The sequence below is a fragment of the Pristiophorus japonicus genome, chromosome 8, assembly GCF_044704955.1.
Source record: "Pristiophorus japonicus isolate sPriJap1 chromosome 8, sPriJap1.hap1, whole genome shotgun sequence".
Classification (NCBI taxonomy): domain Eukaryota; kingdom Metazoa; phylum Chordata; class Chondrichthyes; family Pristiophoridae; genus Pristiophorus; species Pristiophorus japonicus.
This window is the reverse complement of record NC_091984.1, coordinates 111,913,451-111,932,009: the sequence shown is the minus strand read 5'-3', so window position 1 is coordinate 111,932,009 and position 18,559 is coordinate 111,913,451.

Here is an 18,559-nt window from a genome sequence, read left to right as displayed (position 1 = left end):
TTTTTGAGAATCTGGACAGACTTCATCCATTGTTTTTCCTTTATCTATCCCTTCTGTTATGTCTTGAAGTAATTCTCTAAGTTTGGTCAAGCACAATCTGCCTTTTGCAATTTGTAGAGCAGAGGTCAAAAAATGTAATCAGATTGGATAATCCAACCTGACAAGTATCTCACACCTCCAATCAGTTGGCCAAAGACAGGGATTCGCAGAGGTCTGGGAGCAAGCTGCTGACCTATCGCCGTGGCTGCAAAAGATATGAAACTCAGCAGATTGAAGAATGGGAATAGCTTACCTAAAAATAGTAAAACACGAACATACGTTCTTGCAGAAAATTTACCACAGTTTGGGAGATGGATCAATCATCTGTGTAAACAGGAAAGTATGATTAATGAATATATTTCATTGGACGTTGCATCATTATTAAAAAAGATGATTGAATTTTTTTCTTACTTACAACATTTTATGGTACACTGATTAAAATGGACATACACTTATTTTATATATTTTGTTAAGTTATTAGCATCCATGTCATTTTTCTCAATTATATGTGATAGAATTTTAATACAGTAAACAACATAATATAATGTATGCTATACATTTTGGGAACAGTAGCATAGTGGTTCTGTTAATGGTTTAGTAATCCAGAGGTCTGGACTAATAATTCAGAGAAGTGAATTCAAATCCCACACGGCAGCTGAGGAATTTAAATTCAGTTAATAATATAAATCTGAACAAAAGCTAGTATCAATAATGGCGACCATGAAACTATCAGATTATTGTAAAAACCCATCTGGTTCACTAATTCCCTTTAAGGAAGGAAATCTGCCATCCTTACTGCTACGAAAAACAATAATAAGAATAAAACCGGACACCATCACCAAGCATCGACCTCAGCGCCGGTTTCAGACATGACAACGGCACAACGTAGGTCCCTTGCAGTCAGATTCAGGTGAATTTACAATGGGGAACAAAGAAATGGCAGATCAGTTGAACAAATACTTTGGTTCTGTCTTCACGAAAGAAGACATAAATAACCTTCCGGAAATACTAGGGGACCGAAGGTCTAGTGAGAAGGAGGAACTGAAGGAAATCCTTATTAGGCGGGAAATTGTATTAGGGAAATTGATGGGATTGAAGGCCAATAAATCCCCAAGGCCTGATAGTCTGCATCCCAGAGTACTTAAGGAAGTGGCCATAGAAATAGTGGATGCATTGGTGATCATTTTCCAACAGTCTTTCGACTCTGGATCAGTTCCTATGGACTGGAGGGTAGCTAATGTAACACCACTTTTTAAAAAATGAGGGAGAGAGAAAATGGGTAATTATAGACCAGTTAGCCTGACATCAGTAGTGGGGAAAATGTTGGAATCAATTATTAAAGATGAAATAACAGTGCATTTGGAAAGCAGTGACAGGATTGGTCCAAGTCAACATGGATTTATGAAAAGGAAATCATGCTTGACAAATCTTCTGGAATTTTTTGAGGATTTTTTAGAGTGGACAAGGGAGAACCAGTGGAGGTGGTGTATTTGGACTTTCAAAAGGCTTTTGACAAGGTCCCACACAAGAGATTGGTGTGCAAAATTAAAGCACATGGTATTGGGGGTAATGTACTGACGTGGATAGAGAACTGGTTGGCAGACAGGAAGCAGAGAGTCGGGATAAATGGCAGAATGGCAGGCAGTGACCAGTGGGGTGCCACATGGCTCAATGCTAGGACCCCAGCTATTTACAATATACATTAATGATTTGGATGAAGGAATTGAGTGTAATATCTCCAAGTTTGCAGATGACACTAAACTGGGTGGCGGTGTGAGCTGTAAGGAGGACACTAAGAGGCTGCAGGGTAACTCAGGTGAGTGGGCAAATGCATGGCAGATGCAGTACAATGTGGATAAATGTGAGTTATCCACTTTGGTGGCAAAAACACAAAGGCAGAATATTATCTGAATGGCGGCAGATTAGGAAAAGGGGAGGTGCAACGAGATCTAGGTGTCATGGTACATCAGTCATTGAAAGTTGGCATGCAGGTACAGCAGGAGGTGAAGAAGGCAAATGGTATGTTGGCCTTCATAGCTAGGGGATTTGAGTATAGGAGCAGGGAGGTCTTACTGCAGATGTACAGAGCCTTGGTGAGACCTCACCTGGAATATTGTGTTCAGTTTTGGTCTCCTAATCTGAGGAAGGACGTTCTTGCTATTGAGGGAGTGCAGCGAAGGTTCACCAGACTGATTCCCGGGATGGCTAGACTGACATATGAGGAGAGACTGGATCGACTGGGCCTTTATTCACTAGAGTTTAGAAGGATGAGAGTGGATCTCATAGAAATGTATAAAATTCTGACGGGACTGGACAGGTTAGATGCAGGAAGAATGTTCCCGATGTTGGGGAATTCCAGAAACAGGGGACACAGTCTAACGATAAGAGGTAAGCCATTTAGGACTGAGAGGAGGAGAAACTTCTCACTCAGAGGTTGTTAACCTGTGGAATTCCCTACCGCAGAGAGTTGCTGATGCTAGTTCGTTGGATATATTCAAGAGGGAGTTATATATGGCCTTTATGGCTAAAGGGATCAAGGGGTATGCAGAGAAAGCAGGACAGGGGTACTGAGGTGAATATTCAGCCATGACCTTATTGAATGGTAGTGCAGGCGCGAAGGGTCGAATGGCCTACTCCTGCACTTATTTTCTATGTTTCTATGGGTCCAAGTTTCGAGCCGCGCCTAGAACGGCGCAGTCCCGACCTGGACGCTGGTTTTTCGCGCCACAAAGTGCGCCTAAAAAAACCCTCTGTATTCTCCACCTCCCTGCAGGTCCTCTGGCCCTCGGCGCAGCGCAGCAGGAGTTGTAGGGGGCGGAGCCAGGTCCCTGCGCTAAAAACAGTGCCGGGACCTCTGCACATGCGCGCTACAGTGGGCGCGCAAGTGCAGTAGCTCCAGGTGCCCGAAACTGTGTGGGAGGGGCCCGAAGCACGCAGCCCCTAGCCCTGGCTGAATGGCCTCACTGGGGCTGCGTGAATAAGGCTCCTCCCACGGCCAGCTCCTGCTTCCTCCCGACCCGACCCGACTCCCGCTCCCCCGCCCCCCCGCCCCTGGACCGGACCCGACACCCACTCCCCCCACCCACCCCCGCCCCCGGACCGGACCCGACACCCGCTCTCCCCCCGCCCCGCCCACGACCGGACCTGACACCCGCTCCCCCCCCCCGCCCCCGGACCGGACCCGACCTGACCTTCCTCCCCCCGACCAAAATTCTGTTCCAAAGTGAAACTGTTCTAACTGACTAGAACTGGAGCAAACTAAATGACGAGAATTCCGATTTCTAAGATACTCCGTTCTACACCAGTTGCTCCTAAAAATCAGGAGCAAATCATGTGGAAACTTGGGGCCGTAGTTTCTAACCAGCCCAGTCAACCCTGCAAAGTCCTCGTCACTGACATTTGAGGACTTGTGCCCAAATTGGGAGCGCTGTCCCACAGACTAATCAAGCAACAGCCTGATATAGTCATACTTACAGAATCATACCTTTCAGCCAGTGTCCCAGGCTCTTCCATCATCATCACTGGGTATGTCCTGTCCCACCAACAGGATAAACCCACCAGAGTTGGTGGCACAGTAGCATACAATTGGTAGGGAGTGGCCCTGGGAGTCCTCAACATTGACTCCCGACCCCATGAAATCTCCTAACTTCAGGTCATGCATGGGCAAGGAAACCACTTGCTGGTTACCACCGACTGCCCTCCCTCAGCTGATGAATCAGTACTCTTCCATGTTGAACACCACTTGGGAGAAGCACTGAAAGTAGCAAGGGCACAGAATGTACTCTGGTTGGGGGACTTCAATATCCATCACCAAGAGTGGCTTGGGAGCACCACTACTGACCAAGATGGCCGAGCCCTGAAGGACATAGCTGCCAGACTGGGCCTGCAGCAGGTGGTGAGAAAACCAACACGAGGATAAAATCTACTTGACCTTATCCTCACCAATCTACCTGTCATTGTGGAGATAAAGTTCCATCTTCACAGTGAGGACAACCTTCATTGTGTTGTGTGGCACTACCACCGTACTAAATGGGATAGATTCAGAACAGATCTAGTAGCTCAAAACTGGGCATCCATGAGGCGCTGTGGATCATCAGCAGCAGCAGAATTGTATTCCACCACAATCTGTAACCTGCCATATCCCTCACTCTACCATTACCATCAAGCTAGGGTACGAACCTTGGATCAAGGAAGAGTATAGTAGAGCATGCCAGGAGCAGAACCAGGCATGCCTAAAAATAAGGTGCCAACCTGGGGAAGCTGCAACATCGGACTATTTGCATGCTAAAAAGCAGAAGCAGCATGATTAGACAGGGTTAAGTGATCCCACAATCAATGGATCAGATCAAAGCTCTGCAGTCCTGTCATATCCAGTTGTGAATGGTGGTGGACCATTAAACAACTAACGGGAGGAGGAGGATCCATGAATATCCCCATCCTCAAAGATGGCAGAGCCAAGCACATGAGTGCAAAAGATAAGGCTAAAGCCTTTGCAACCTTCTTCAGCCAGAAGTGCCGAGTGGATGATCCATAATCAGCCTCTTCCTGATGTCCCCACCATCACAGAAGCCAGTCTTTAGCCAATTTGATTCACTCCGCGTGATATCAAGAAATGGCTGAGCGCACTGGATACAGCAAAGGCTATGGGCCCCAACAACATCCCAGCTGTTGCGCTGAAGACTTGTGTTCCAGAACTATCTGCACCTCTAACCAAGCTGTTTCAGTACAGCTACAACAGTGGCATCTATCTGACAATGTGGAAAAGTGCCGAGGTATGTCCTGTCCACAAAAAGCAGGACAAATACAATCCGTCCAATTAACCCCCATCAGTTTACTCTCAATGTGTCATTGACAGTGCAGTCAAGCGGCACTTACCAATAACCTGCTCACCGTTGCTCAATTTGGGTTCCGCCAGGATCTCTCAGCTCCAGACATCATTACAGCCTTGGTCCAAACATGGACAAAAGTACTGAATTCCAGAGCTAAGATGAGAATGACTGCCCTTGACATTAAGGCAGCATTTGACCCAGTGTGGCATCTAGGAGCCCAAGTAAAACTGAAGTGAATGGGAATCAGGGGGAAACACTCCACTGGCTGGAATCATAGCTAGCACAAAGGAAGATGGTTGTGGTCGTTGGAGGTCAATCCTCACAGCCCAAGGACATCGCTGCAGGAGTTACTCAGGGCAGTGTCTTCGGCTCAACCATCTTCAGCTGCTTCATCAATGACCTTCCCTCATCATAAGGATATTCGCAGATCACTGCACAGTGTTCGGTGCTATTCGCAACTCCTCAGATAATAAAGCAGTTCATGCTCGCATGCAGCAAGACCTGGATGACATTCAGGCTTGGGCTGATAAGTGGCAATTAAGAATCGCGCACACAAATGCCAGGCAATGACCATCTCCAACAAGCGTGAGTCTAAACATTGCCCCATGACATTCAATGGCATTACCATTGCCAAATCCCCCACCATCAACATCCTGGGGGTTACCATTGACCAGAAACTTAACTGGACCACCCACATAAATACTGTGGCAACAAGAATAGATCCGAGGCTGTGTATTCTGCGACGAGTGTATCACCTCCTGACTCCCCTAAGCCTTTCCACCATCTACAAGGCACAAGGCAGAAGTGTGACAGAATACTCTCCACGCGCCTGGGTGAGTACAGATCCAGCGATCCTCACATCCCATGAACGAATAAAAATAAATAAATAAATAACGTGGCTTAGTCTGGACTTAGCGACAACTTCTCTTCTGAGGAAGAAAACCATAGCCACTTTTCTTTCTGCAGGAGATAGGGATTTTCTTTGATGGCACACCGTGCTTTTATTTTAATTACAGGCCACTGTAATCCTTCCCACTCTTCACGTCATTCAGTTGTTTTCAGCTATCCCCTGCATATCTCTTGGTTTTTGAGATAATGTCCATTTCTTGAGAAATTTTAGCAAGTATTTTGACACTTACTTGTAGCTAAATTACTTACTGAGCTCATAATTTCTTCCTTCCTTTCTGAAGCTCTTGCTCTCTGAAGGATGGCTTTTCCCTTAGTACAGTTTGGAAAGTCATTTTGCGTCTGCACAAAATAAATCAAAGGTAAAGTGGCTCATTTCTAAGATGTGTAATTTGTGTTATTACTCATGCTCCATTGGTTGTCTTACTGTCAGCAGCAAATTAATGTGTGCAAAAGTGTGAAATAGTATTCTAATGGTTCAGCAGTAATAACATGAAATTACTAGTGATACCAAAAAAGTATGCATGGCTGCAGGTAGGATGATTTTGACACGTAATGTAACAAAATTCAATTTGAATGGCAGACTGTAGTCTCCAACTAAACATTAATCACTAATACCTGTACCATCAACATATTTAAACAATAAAAATGCACAGTGATGTGTAGAATGGCTGTAAGATTTTGCAATTATTTAAAATCTTAAAGAAATATTGTTCCTTAGCACCTTAGCTCCCTGCCTAAATAATCAGTATATCAGTTGGTACATTACCGAGTGGTTTGGCAGAGCGGCTATTGGGAATTCTACAATTTAAAAAAATTCATTCACAGGCTATGGGTGTCATTGGCAAGGCCACCATTTATTGCCCATCCCTAATTGCCCTCGAGAAGGTGGTGGTGAGCACCTTTCTTGAACCGCTGAAGTCCGTGTGGTGCAAAATTGTGAAATGGTGCTGTTAACGTGCGAGTTCCAGAATTAGTCTCTGTACCCCTCGGGTAAGCACAAGGCATATGTCCCATGGTTCTTGCTTCTCATTCTAACCTCTGCTATGCAAAGATGGAAGGGAAAGAGGCAGGAGTTAGACTACAAATGGGGCCCTGGATGTTTGCCAGATTGGGGGAAGAAACATATGAGTCAGAAAATAGCTATGAGTGGCTGAGATGTGGTGCAGCTGGCGGATATCAAACATGCTGCTGCTTTAGAGGTGCAATGGCAGCACTGGCGGAAGCAGGTAACCTGGATGAGCAGGATGGCAGCAAGGACCAAAAGAAGGTCAGCAAGCTACAGGTTCTCTTACCTCTCAACGTCAATGGAAAGGAACATCAAACGGGTTGTATACGAGGCGGACAACCTGCTACCACCCATTCTGCACCCCCGCCGAAGTTGAGTTTTACCCCCATAATGCTCCGAACAAAATTAATACAAATGAGAATACAATCCAGAAAGAGGTTGATCTAATGCAAACCTATTTGTAAGAATGGAACAAAAGGACTGAACCATTGGCTGTAGGATGGATTTTTATACAAGAAATCAGCAACCCAATATATGAAACTGACAGCTTTTCTTCTTCACCAACATTTCTGAAACAGGGCTTATTGATATTAAAGTGTTGTTTAAAATAAAAGATAAAAAGTAGAAAAAAGAAATAATTTGCATTTATACAGCACTATTCGTGTCCTGAGGACATCTCAAACTGGTGGTGTGGGGCCCCTTGGGGAAGAGTGACCATAATATGGTAGAATTCTTCATTAAGATGGAGAGTGACACAGTTAATTCAGAGACTAGGGTCCTGAATTTAAAGAAAGAAAACTTCGACGGTATGAGCCGTGAATTGGCTAGGATAGACTAGAGAATGATACTTAAAGGGTTGACGGTGGATAGGCAATGGCAGACATTTAAATATCACATGGATGAACTACAACAATTGTACATTCCTGTGTGGCGTAAGAATAAAAAAGGGAAGGTGGCTCAACCGTGGCTAACAAGGGAAATTAGGGAAAGTGTTAAATCCAAGGAAGAGGCATATAAATTGGCCAGAGAAAGCAGCAAACCTGAGGACTGGGAGAAATTTAGAATTCAGCAGAGGAGGACTAAGGGTTTAATTAGAAGGGGGAAAATAGGGTATGAGAGTAAGCTTGCAGTGAACATAAAAACTGACTACAAAAGCTTCTATAGATATGTGAAGAGAAAAAGATTAGTGAAGACTAATGCAGGTCCCTTACAATCAGAATCAGGAGAATTCATAATAGGGAACAAGGAAATGGCAGATCAATTGAACAAATACTTTGGTTCTGTCTTCACTAAGGAAGACACGAATAAACTCCCGAAAATACTAGGGTGCCGAGGGTCTAGCGAGAATGAGGAACTGAGGGAAATCCTTATTAGTCAGGAAACGCTGTTAGGGAAATTGAAGGGACTGAAGGCCAATAAATCCCCAGGGCCTGATCGTCTGCATCCCAGAGTACTTAAGGAAGTGGCCCTAGAAATAGTGGATTCATTGGTAGTCATTTTCCAACATTCTATAGACTCTGGATCATTTCCTATGGATTGGAGGGTAGCTAATGTAACCCCACTTTTTAAAAAAGGAGGGAGAGAGAAAACAGGGAATTATAGACTGGTTAGCCTGACATCAGTAGTGGGGAAAATGTTGGAATCAATTATTAAAGATGTAATAGCAGCACATTTGGAAAGCAGTAACAGGATCGGTCCAAGTCAGCATGGATTTATGAAAGGGGAAATCATGCTTGACAAATCTTCTAGAATTTTTTGAGGATGTAACTAGTCGAGTGGATAAGGGAGAACCAGTGGATGTGGTGTATTTGGACTTTCAAAAGGCTTTTGTTAAGGTCCCACACAAGAGATTAGTGTGCAAAATGAAGGCAAATGGTATTGGGGGTAATGTATTGACATGGATAGAGAACTGGTTGGCAGACAGGAAGCAAAGAGTGGGAATAAATGGGTCCTTTTCAGAATGGCAGGAAGTGACTAGTGGGGTACCGTAGGGTTCAGTGCTGGGAGCCCAGCTATTTACAATATACATTAATGATTTAGACGAAGGAATTGAACGTAATATCTCCAAGTTTTCAAATAACACTAAGCTGGGTGGCAGTGCGAGCTGCGAGGAGGATGCTAGGAGGCTGCAGGGGGACTTGGACAGGTTAGGTGAATGGGCAAATGCATGACAGATGCAGTATAATATGGATAAGTGTGAGTTTATCCACTTTGGTTGCAAAAACTGGAAGTTATCTGAATGGTGACAGATTAGTAAAAGGGGAGGTGCAACAAGTGTCATGGTACATCAGTCATTGAAAGTTGGCATGCAGGTACAGCAGGCATTAAAGAAGGCAAATGTCATGCTGGCCTTCAAAGTGAGAGGATTTGCGTATAGGAGCAGGGAGGTCTTACTGCAGTTGTACAGGGCCTTGGTGAGACCACACCTTGAATATTGTGTGCAGTTTTCATCTCCTAATCTGAGGAAGGACATTCTTGCTATAGATGGAGTGCAGCAAAGGTTCACCAGACTGATTCCCGGGATGGCAGGACTGACATATGAAGAAAGATTGGATTGACTAGGCATATATTCACTGGAATTTAGAAGAATGAGAGGGGATCTCATAGAAACATATACAATTCTGACGGGATTGGACAGGTTCGATGCAGGAAGAATGTTCCTGATGTTGGGGAAGTCCAGAACCAGGGATCACAGTCTAAGGATAATGGGTAAGCCATTTAGGACTGAGATGAGGAGAAACGTCTTCACTCAGAGAATTGTGAACCTGTGGAATTCTCGACCACAGAAAGTTGTTGAGGCCAGTTTGTTAGATATATTCAAAAGGGAGTTAGATGTGGCCCTTATGGCTAAAGGGATCAAGGAGTATGGAGAGAAAGCAGGAATGGGGTACTGAAGTTGCATGATCAGCCATGATCATATTGAATGGTGGTGCAAGCTCGAAGGGCCGAATAGCCTACTCCTGCACCTACTTTCTATGTTTCTATGTTTCAAACTGCTTCGCAGCTGATGGAGTACTTTAGAACTGCAGTCACTGTTGTAATGTAGGGAAACATGGAAGCCAACTTGCACACAGTAAAATCCCACAAGCAGCAATGAAATAAATGAATGGATAATCTGTTTATTTTCACTGATGTTGGTTGAGGGATAACTGCTGGCCAGGAAATGGAGAGAACTCCCCTGCTCTTGTTCAAATAGCATAATGAGATCTTTTACATCTAAATACAGGATATGTTTTAAATACAGACCTCCCCTCTTTACATGAGTGATAGTCAAGTCCTTTCAGGGTTCCCCCCCTTTAAATTAATCCTTTCTCTAATTTGTTTTTGTGTGTTCTCTCTCAGGTGCATATTAATACAAATGAATAAATGAGTCTCAACTACCCCAACCATTCATAACATGGTCATAATGGAAAATTGAAAACGGAGGAATTTAAGGATCCCAGGCAAATGAGGCTGCACCAGGTAAGAACATTGTCCATCTGTTGCCACCCTCCAAGCAATATATACAGGCAGCATCAGACTTAACTGGACTTGTCTGAGGAATAGTATCTGCATAGGTTAAAATTAACTGTGATAGAGTTGTATCACATGCTGCAAGCACACTTTACATGATAGAATTGGCACTACTAGCACAGTAGCAGGAAAGGCTACCAGGGCACAGAACTTATTTTTACCACTGGCTCCTTCCACCTAGCTTAGGAATCATTTGCACTGTCAGCCAATGTGCAGCCCATCGTGTATGAAACGACTGACTGATTCTTTGGTCAGTCTAGCCAGCTACTTTGTCTTCTTTTCTATTGACTAACAACAGGAGTGTGGCATGCTGCCCAATGTCCTTGCTTTGCTGCATTTCCCAAACTGCAGGCCATAATTGAAGGCAACCAGCAGGGTCTCAGTCCTCTTCTGGTACCATTACATGTTCTTCCTTTCTATGGCCTGTGAGCCACCCAGTGTTATCTCCTCAAGCTCACAAATTGGAGTCTTCTGCTTTCAAAGATTGGTGAGAGGGGTGGAATTTGCTCTGAGATGCAATCTTGTCCTGGCCTGACCCTCTTGCAGATTGCTATTCCAGGCTTGCAATGACAGAGAAGTCCTTAGTGTTAAAATGCTTCCTCCATGCAACACCTTTCAAAGCGCTCACATTGTATAATATTAAGAGTGCATGCAGTTTGTGTCATTGGTTTATCCCAGTGTATGAGTGAATAAGAAAGAGGGGGAAAATTGAAACCTGGGTTGGACTCAGCCATAACTTGGGAGAGTGACCATTTGTACTAACTTTTTGTGTGTCCTTCTGCGCATGAGCACGTTGGACTCCGCCCACTTTTTGAGCATGTACCCTCGATTCAGGTCGTGCATGCGCAGTGCGACATAGGACGAAACCGGAAGTTGGAAGTGGGAGCCAAATCACGAGTCCGCGTGGAGTCCGCCACTGAAACATTTTCTGCCGATGGAGCCTGGAGCTGGATTTGCTTTCAGCTTTTGCATTATTTGGAACATTTCCGCTGCCTTCTGTGGGAGAGAAAACATTGGAGGTAGTGGGAGACGGGCGGGTGGCAGACTGGGCCGAGAAGAGAGAGACAGACACGGTGGGGGGGTAGAGAGAGAGAGACACGGGGAAGAAGAGAGAGCGACACACCAATGGGGGGGGGGGGGCGGGGGTGGGAGGGAGAGGGGGAGACAGAGAGAACTACACGGGGAGAAGGGGCAGGAGGGAGAGAGAGAGAGACACGGGGGTAGAGAAAGAGACATGGGGGGGAGAGATAGGACCACAGGGGGCGGGGAAAGAGAACCAATGCGGGGTGGGAGAGAAAGACACGGGGGTGCGGGTGAGAGCGAGAGCGATACGGGGTGGGGGGGTTGAGAGAGAGAGAGAGAGAGACGGGGGGTTAAGAGAAAGACACAATGGGGGGAGAGAGAGACACAGGGGGAAGAAAGAGCCACGGGGGGAGGGGGGTGGAAGAGAGAGGGACACTGGGGGGGTGGGGAGAGAGACACACACGGGGGAGAGAGAGAGGCACAGGGCGGGAGTGGGAGAGACACGGGGTGGGGGGGTGACAGAGACACACAAGGGGAGAGATATAGAGAGTCAAGGGGTGGAGAGAGAGAAACACGGGGGGAGAGAGAGAGACACGGGGGGAGGGAGAGTCATAGAAACATAGAAACATAGCAAATAGATACAGGAGTAGGCCATTCGGCCCTTCGAACCTGCACCACCATTCAATAAGATTATGGCTGATCATTCCTTCAGTACCCCTTTCCTGCTTTCTCTCCATAACCCTTGATCCCTTTAGCCGTAAGGGCCATATCTAACTCCCGCTTGAATATATCCAATGAACTGGATATATACAACTCCAATATATATCCAATATACAACTCTCTGAGGCAGGGAATTCCACAGGTTAACAACTCTCTGAGTGAAGAAGTTTCTCCTCATCTCAGTCCTAAATGGCCTGCCCCTTATCCTAAGAATGTGTCCCCTGGTTCTGGACTTCCCCAACATCGAAAACATTCTTCCCGCATCTAACCTGTCCAGTCCCGTCAGAATCTAATACGTTTCTACGAGATCCCCTCTCATCCTTCTAAACTCCAGTGAATACAGGCCCATTTGATCCAGTCTCTCCTCATATGTCAGTCCAGCCATCCCTGGAATCAGTCTGGTGAACCTGCGTTGCAATCCCTTAATAGCAAGAATGTCCTTCCTCAGATTAGGAGACCAAAACTGAACACAATATCCCAGGTGGGGCCTCACCAAGGCCCTGTACAACTGCAGTAAGACTGCTCCTATACTCAAATCTCCTTGCTATGAAGGATAACATACCATTTGCTTCTTCACCGCCTGCTGTACCTGCATGCCAACTTTCAATGACTGATGAACCATGACACCCCGATCTTGTTGCACCTCCCCTTTTCCTAATCTGCTGCCATTCAGATAATATTTTGCCTTTGTGTTTTTGCCCCCAAAGTGGATAATCTGCCATGTATTTGCCTACTCGCCTAACCTGTCCAAGTCACCCTGCAGCCTCTTAGCGTTCTCCTCACAGCTCACACCGCCACCTAGTTAAGTGTCATCTGCAAACTTGGAGATATTACACTCAATTTCATCATCTAAATCATTAATATATATTATAAAGAGCTGGGATCCCAGCACTGAGCCCTGCGGCACTCCACTAGTCACTGCCTGCCATTCTGAAAAGGATGGGGGGCGAAGGCAGAGACACGGGAGGAGGGAGAGACACGGGGGGGGTGGGGGGGAGACACGGGAGGAAGGGAGAGACACGGTGGGGAGAGGAAGAGACACTGGAGGGAGAGAGAGAGACACAAGGTGGGGGGAGAGACACACACGGGGGGGGGAGGGGAGAGAGAGAGACAGAGACAGGGGGAGAGAGACACAGACTGGGAGAGAGAGAGTCAGAGACTGGTGGGAGAGAGACAGAGACTGTGGGAGAGTGGAAGCGGGAGAGGGGATTGGAGGGGAGAGAGGGAACTCAGGGAAGATAGATCATGTTCTTCCAATCCTACCCCCTTTACACCCACACCCGATTTTTCGGAAAGCTCGGTGCGTGTGTTACAAGGGATATCATTGGAGTGGATGAAATCTGGAAGTCACGGCACTGTCACTATTTACTTCATACCCAATAAACCTGTTAACAATCCGTGACCCACACATAATGCCCCATCTATGGCAGGGCGGGGGGTTGGTGGGTAAGATCAGGAATTTGGGCTGGGATGGGGTCAGGAACTTGGACTGAGGGTGTCAGGAACTTCAGCTGGGGGAAGCATGAAGTTGGGCTGGAAGGGGCCAGGAACTTGGGCTGGGATAGGGGTCAGGAACTTGGGCTGGGAAGGGGTCAGCAACTGGGTTGGGGAGCTCTATCCTCTCTGGGTCTGAAGTTAGAATGGCTCGAATTACACTTTGCAAAGTCACTCAGAACTTGGGCTGAGGGGTTCCAATTATACATTCCAGAGAAACTTCTGGGTGTGGCTTATCCTCAGGGGTACCAATCAGCAATCGGGTCATGTGATAATGGAGAGCCAATCAGACCATTTTTTTAGTGCCAAAAATCTCCATCCTAACTTGGGGGAACTCTCTGGCTTCACCAGCTCTTATCGTTTCACTGCTCTTGTAAACAAAATAGTCCAGAATGTCTTGCCCTAAAAGAGTTCAGGGCAGATAATTTCTGAGCCATCCCCCAGTTCAAGTCTAATACTAGGTACTATCTTGTCATGCAAGAACAGTCATGTTGGAGCTTGAAGGAGCACATCCACAGAGACAGACTTGTGGAAAGCCACAGGAGATCAATTAGATTCAATGGAAATTAAGTATAGCAGATATGAAATACATTTTGGTGAGAAAATAATTGTTAACACATATCCATTTAGACACTTAGTTAAATATGAGAACAGTAACAATGAATTGTGTTGCAATATTCAGCAGACTCATATTGATATTTCTCCACACGTGCTATTTATATTTTGTTGCTGTAACACCTGCAACATTAAAACATTTTTTCTAAAATATTATCTCTATACTGTAAAAAGAACTTTCCATCTTGTTAACTCACTTTGGATTATAGTTGCCAAACATTTGGCAAAAGTATAAAGAAGCAGCTATACTACAACTGAAAAGTTATTCACTTCTGTTCAAATGCTTTCAATTTTAGGGCCAATTTTCCATATGCACAATCCATATTGGGAGCATACATTTGTAAAATCGGCCTTAATATATTGTCACTAACACACACACTGCCATTGTGGATATTTAGTTGTCATTGTTTGAAAGGAATATTTTTTAGAATCTGTATCGATACATATTTGACTATAATTGATTTTGTAACATTGTCTTATATTTGGTTCTAATATCGTGAGGCATCCCATTTTTCTGGTGGTGGCGGTGAGGTCTAGATTATCTATCACATTTGCATCCCATTGCATCATAGATTAAATTTCCCTGAGGTAATTAGAGCATATTTACAGTTAATTTGTCGGGAGTTCTCCATCTACTAAACATCATTATTCAATCGCCTTTAGGCAATAATGTTTCAATTTCAACAGGCATTGTACCCAACAACAACTTGTAATTATATAATATTCATGTACCTAAATGTCAATAACGCGGAGCTTCCAATATATAATAGTTTTAAACAAAATTTGCACGATCATCAGATCAGCGTCTCTTTTGGGGTTTAAGGGTCACCAATAAGTTGGTATAAACATACAAGGTTCCTGTTTATGGGGATCATAGCAACAAGTTGTATGCTAAATGATCCGTTTTCTATCTCGTCATATTTATATTGCACCATGTAGAAACAGGGGGATGCTTTCCAGGTCATATTTTAATAGTGCAGAGACTCTGGAACGAAATCGCAAGCTTGAGCGAACTCCAGTCCGATGAACATTCAGATCTGTCGCAGGTTTGGAAAATCGCCCAAGCCCTTGCAGTAACTCCGAGGAGGTAGTGACTGCCGTCTGTGGAGTGACAGCGCCACAGCATCAGCCCCTGGAAGAGCTGCGTGCAGATGTCATTCAGCAAGTCCTGTGCCTTGGGTGCGTTACAGCGCCGGAGGTGTGGCGATCACCCAGAGCGGTAAAACCTTGCACATCGACCAAAGCTACAGGATGGTTTCCTTTCCAAATCATGGCTTTCTGTAACACTTCAAGAGTGGGTACAAAGCCCGTCCGTCCCCTGCATTTGCTGCTGTTCATCATTGCCCAAAGTAAGTTCCCCTGCTGTAATATTTACTACTGTATTTCTCATACTCAGCATGTGGACATCTGAACAAATCTGAGTCTTGAAATGTTAATTTAGGTCTAACTGTTAAACATTAGTTCGCAGCATCATTTAATTTGAAACGATTAAAACGTTATTTCAATTACACCGGATCAATTGCATTGATTGACTAGAATACTGAACAATTTAACCTCGGATATACTGTGAAGGCGATGCTCATGAAGTGATTTTGCGTGTAGTTAAGATTGGATTTGAGATCTCAGCCAGGACGGATTGGAAACTTGCCCGAGTCTGGCTGAATGGATAAGCAGGAGACAACAAAAGATCGGAGGGACTTGTTTTTGGGACACTTTACGTGTGGACAATTGCGAAATGGTTTTGTGTTCTGAATCCCATTGGATGTTTTTAAAAACCCCGTTTGTGTAGGTAAAGTCTGTGCAGGTTAAAACATTTTATTCTGGCCACAGCTCGGCCAAGAGGAGTTTGAATTCAGCCAAATTAATCTGAATATCAATTGGCAAGAGTTTACAAGCCAGCTGCTATTAGACAGGCGGATTTAGCGTAGCTTGTGCTTACAGTGTTTTGTGTAATCTGGGTCACCTTATGCTGTGCAGATCAAATAGTCGGTTTCCAAATGGAAATCCAGTAACAGCTTTTTTTCTACCCCGGATAGACTAATTGTCTAAAACTAAATAGGTAACAGATGATGGCAGAACTTGGTGGACCGTTAGTTTGGTTCATTTACATCACAATGTGATCTGGTCGCCTGAACTCGCTGCCAATTGGCCTTCAGGCGCTTGAGACCACGGACAGTGTAAAAAAATATTTCTTGTGCCAATTATATTTATTGCTAAAGGAGAAAAAGACTGCGATGTTCGTTGGCGGGGAAGTTTGTACAATGCGAGCAGAGATATTGAAAGAGGTCTGTTTGGTTTGCATCCTGTATTTAAAGAAGTTCATTTCAAATTGAATAGTTCTTCAAAAGAAGCCTCCCTCCCGTGCACCAATGTTCTAATAATGACATAAACTAATGTTAGGCGTAACATATTTCTGTGCTCTAGATTTAATGAGTTAGTACCTGATGAAGTATTTGACTATCTCCCAGATCCTGGTTCCCGAGTCCAGTGCAATACTTGTCCAATAGTTTGATTCTTCAGAGCCAGACGGATATAATTTCTCGCGACATATGCAATAATACGGTTAAACACATGGCCAGAAATTGACATATTTCCCCTGATTAAGTTTAACATAATTTCTATTCATTTATTTACCAAAGTGCTTAAAGTACTAGCAGCTATTGCAGAGTCAATTTACTAAGCGCTGGAAAAGTCTTTACTACATTTAAGAAATATGGTTTTGGAAAGAAAAACAAAATCACACCAGGTATGGAAATTTTATCGGGGTTATTCCCACTCCGACGTCGCAACTTTGTTACCAACTTCAGTCTTGCATTTCTACAGCACCTTTCATAATCTCAGAACGTCCCAAAGTACTTTACAGCCAGTGGAATACTTTTTGAAGTGCAGTCGCTGTTGCAATGTAGGGAATGAGGCAAGGCTGCACAAGATGTGACAGTAACCAGATAATCTGTTTTAGTGATGTTGGTTGAGGGATAAATATTGGCCAGGACTCCAGGGGGCACTCCCCTGCTCTTTTTCGAAATAGTGCCATGGGATCTTGTACATCTAGGGCCAGGATTTAACATCTCATCCCTGCACTGGAGTGTCATCCTAGGTTTTGTGCTCAAGACTCTGGAGTGGGACTTGAGCCCACAACCTTCTGACTCAGAGGAGTGCGACCCATTGAGCCACAGCTGACATCAGAAACCAACAGTGTCTCTGTGAACATCTGCCAAAGTTCAAGCAGGGGAAAGGGAGAAGCTCTGAAGAAATTCTCACTTTTTCCTTTCTGATGGAAAATTTTTATTTCCCGTTTTATTTTTTATCCCTTTCTTACTTTTCGTTTTTAGTACATTTTCACTCATTATTTTTCAAATATTCCTTTCTGACTTCTGTTTCACCTTGCTTCTTTGATTTCTTTTATTATTGTCTGCTCCTCCTCCTTATTTCCCGAGCAACATACCTTCTGCTGTCCCTTCATCAGTTTCGACTCAACTGCGTTGTTACATTTGCTTATTTTTCGCTTATTTTCAGGACTTGCCTTTGCTGTCTGCATCTCCCACACCAATTTTTCACTTACATTTCCTTCTATGTCCAATCCCAGGATCAATCTTAGGATTTATAAATAAGATGCTATCTCTCGTCCCTCAATAGTAATGAGCGAGTGCGAGGTGCAGAGTATGTGAGATGCCAAGCTCAAATTTGAATGTTACAACAGGAGGACAATCAAAACTCATTGCTGGCATATGCTTGGTATTTGTACAAGTCAATCTGTATTCTTTATAGAAAGACCCAATCTGCTTAAAATGCATCTTGAGAATTCAACCCAATTTTTGGTAATTTTTATTAAAGCACAAAACTTAGCAAAATATTTTTAATTTATTCACCATATCTTGAAGTCAGTTACATATCCAAGTAGTTATATAATATTATAGATTAAAGTGTTTTAACTGTACCAAGAATTTGTGTATTTAAATGTTTCTGCTCATAATTCTCATTTTAAATACTTGTTTGCTTGGATTTCAACAACACAAATTTCAGACACTGAAAGGAAGAATGCTAAAAAAGAAAAAAAACTAATGCTGGAAATTATCAATAGTGGAATTGCCAATTGTTCGATCAGTGTCTGAAAAGGGAAGATAAGTTAACCTTAAGAGCCAAAACATTCTGATGAAAGGATCCATCTGAAACATTAACCCATCTCTTTCTTTCAAATGCTCACTAACTTAGTAGTTATTCCCATAATTTTTAATTTTTTTGCCAGGTTTTGGCATTATCTTATTGGAACTTTGTATTTAAATAAACTTATGAAAACTGCCATATCAATTTTGCAGAATTACTCTAAGAACCAATAAATTATAGTAAGGAAAATCTTACAAAAAGTAAATGTTTCAGAATAGAAGTATTCTATTCTAAAGTCACCTTTGAT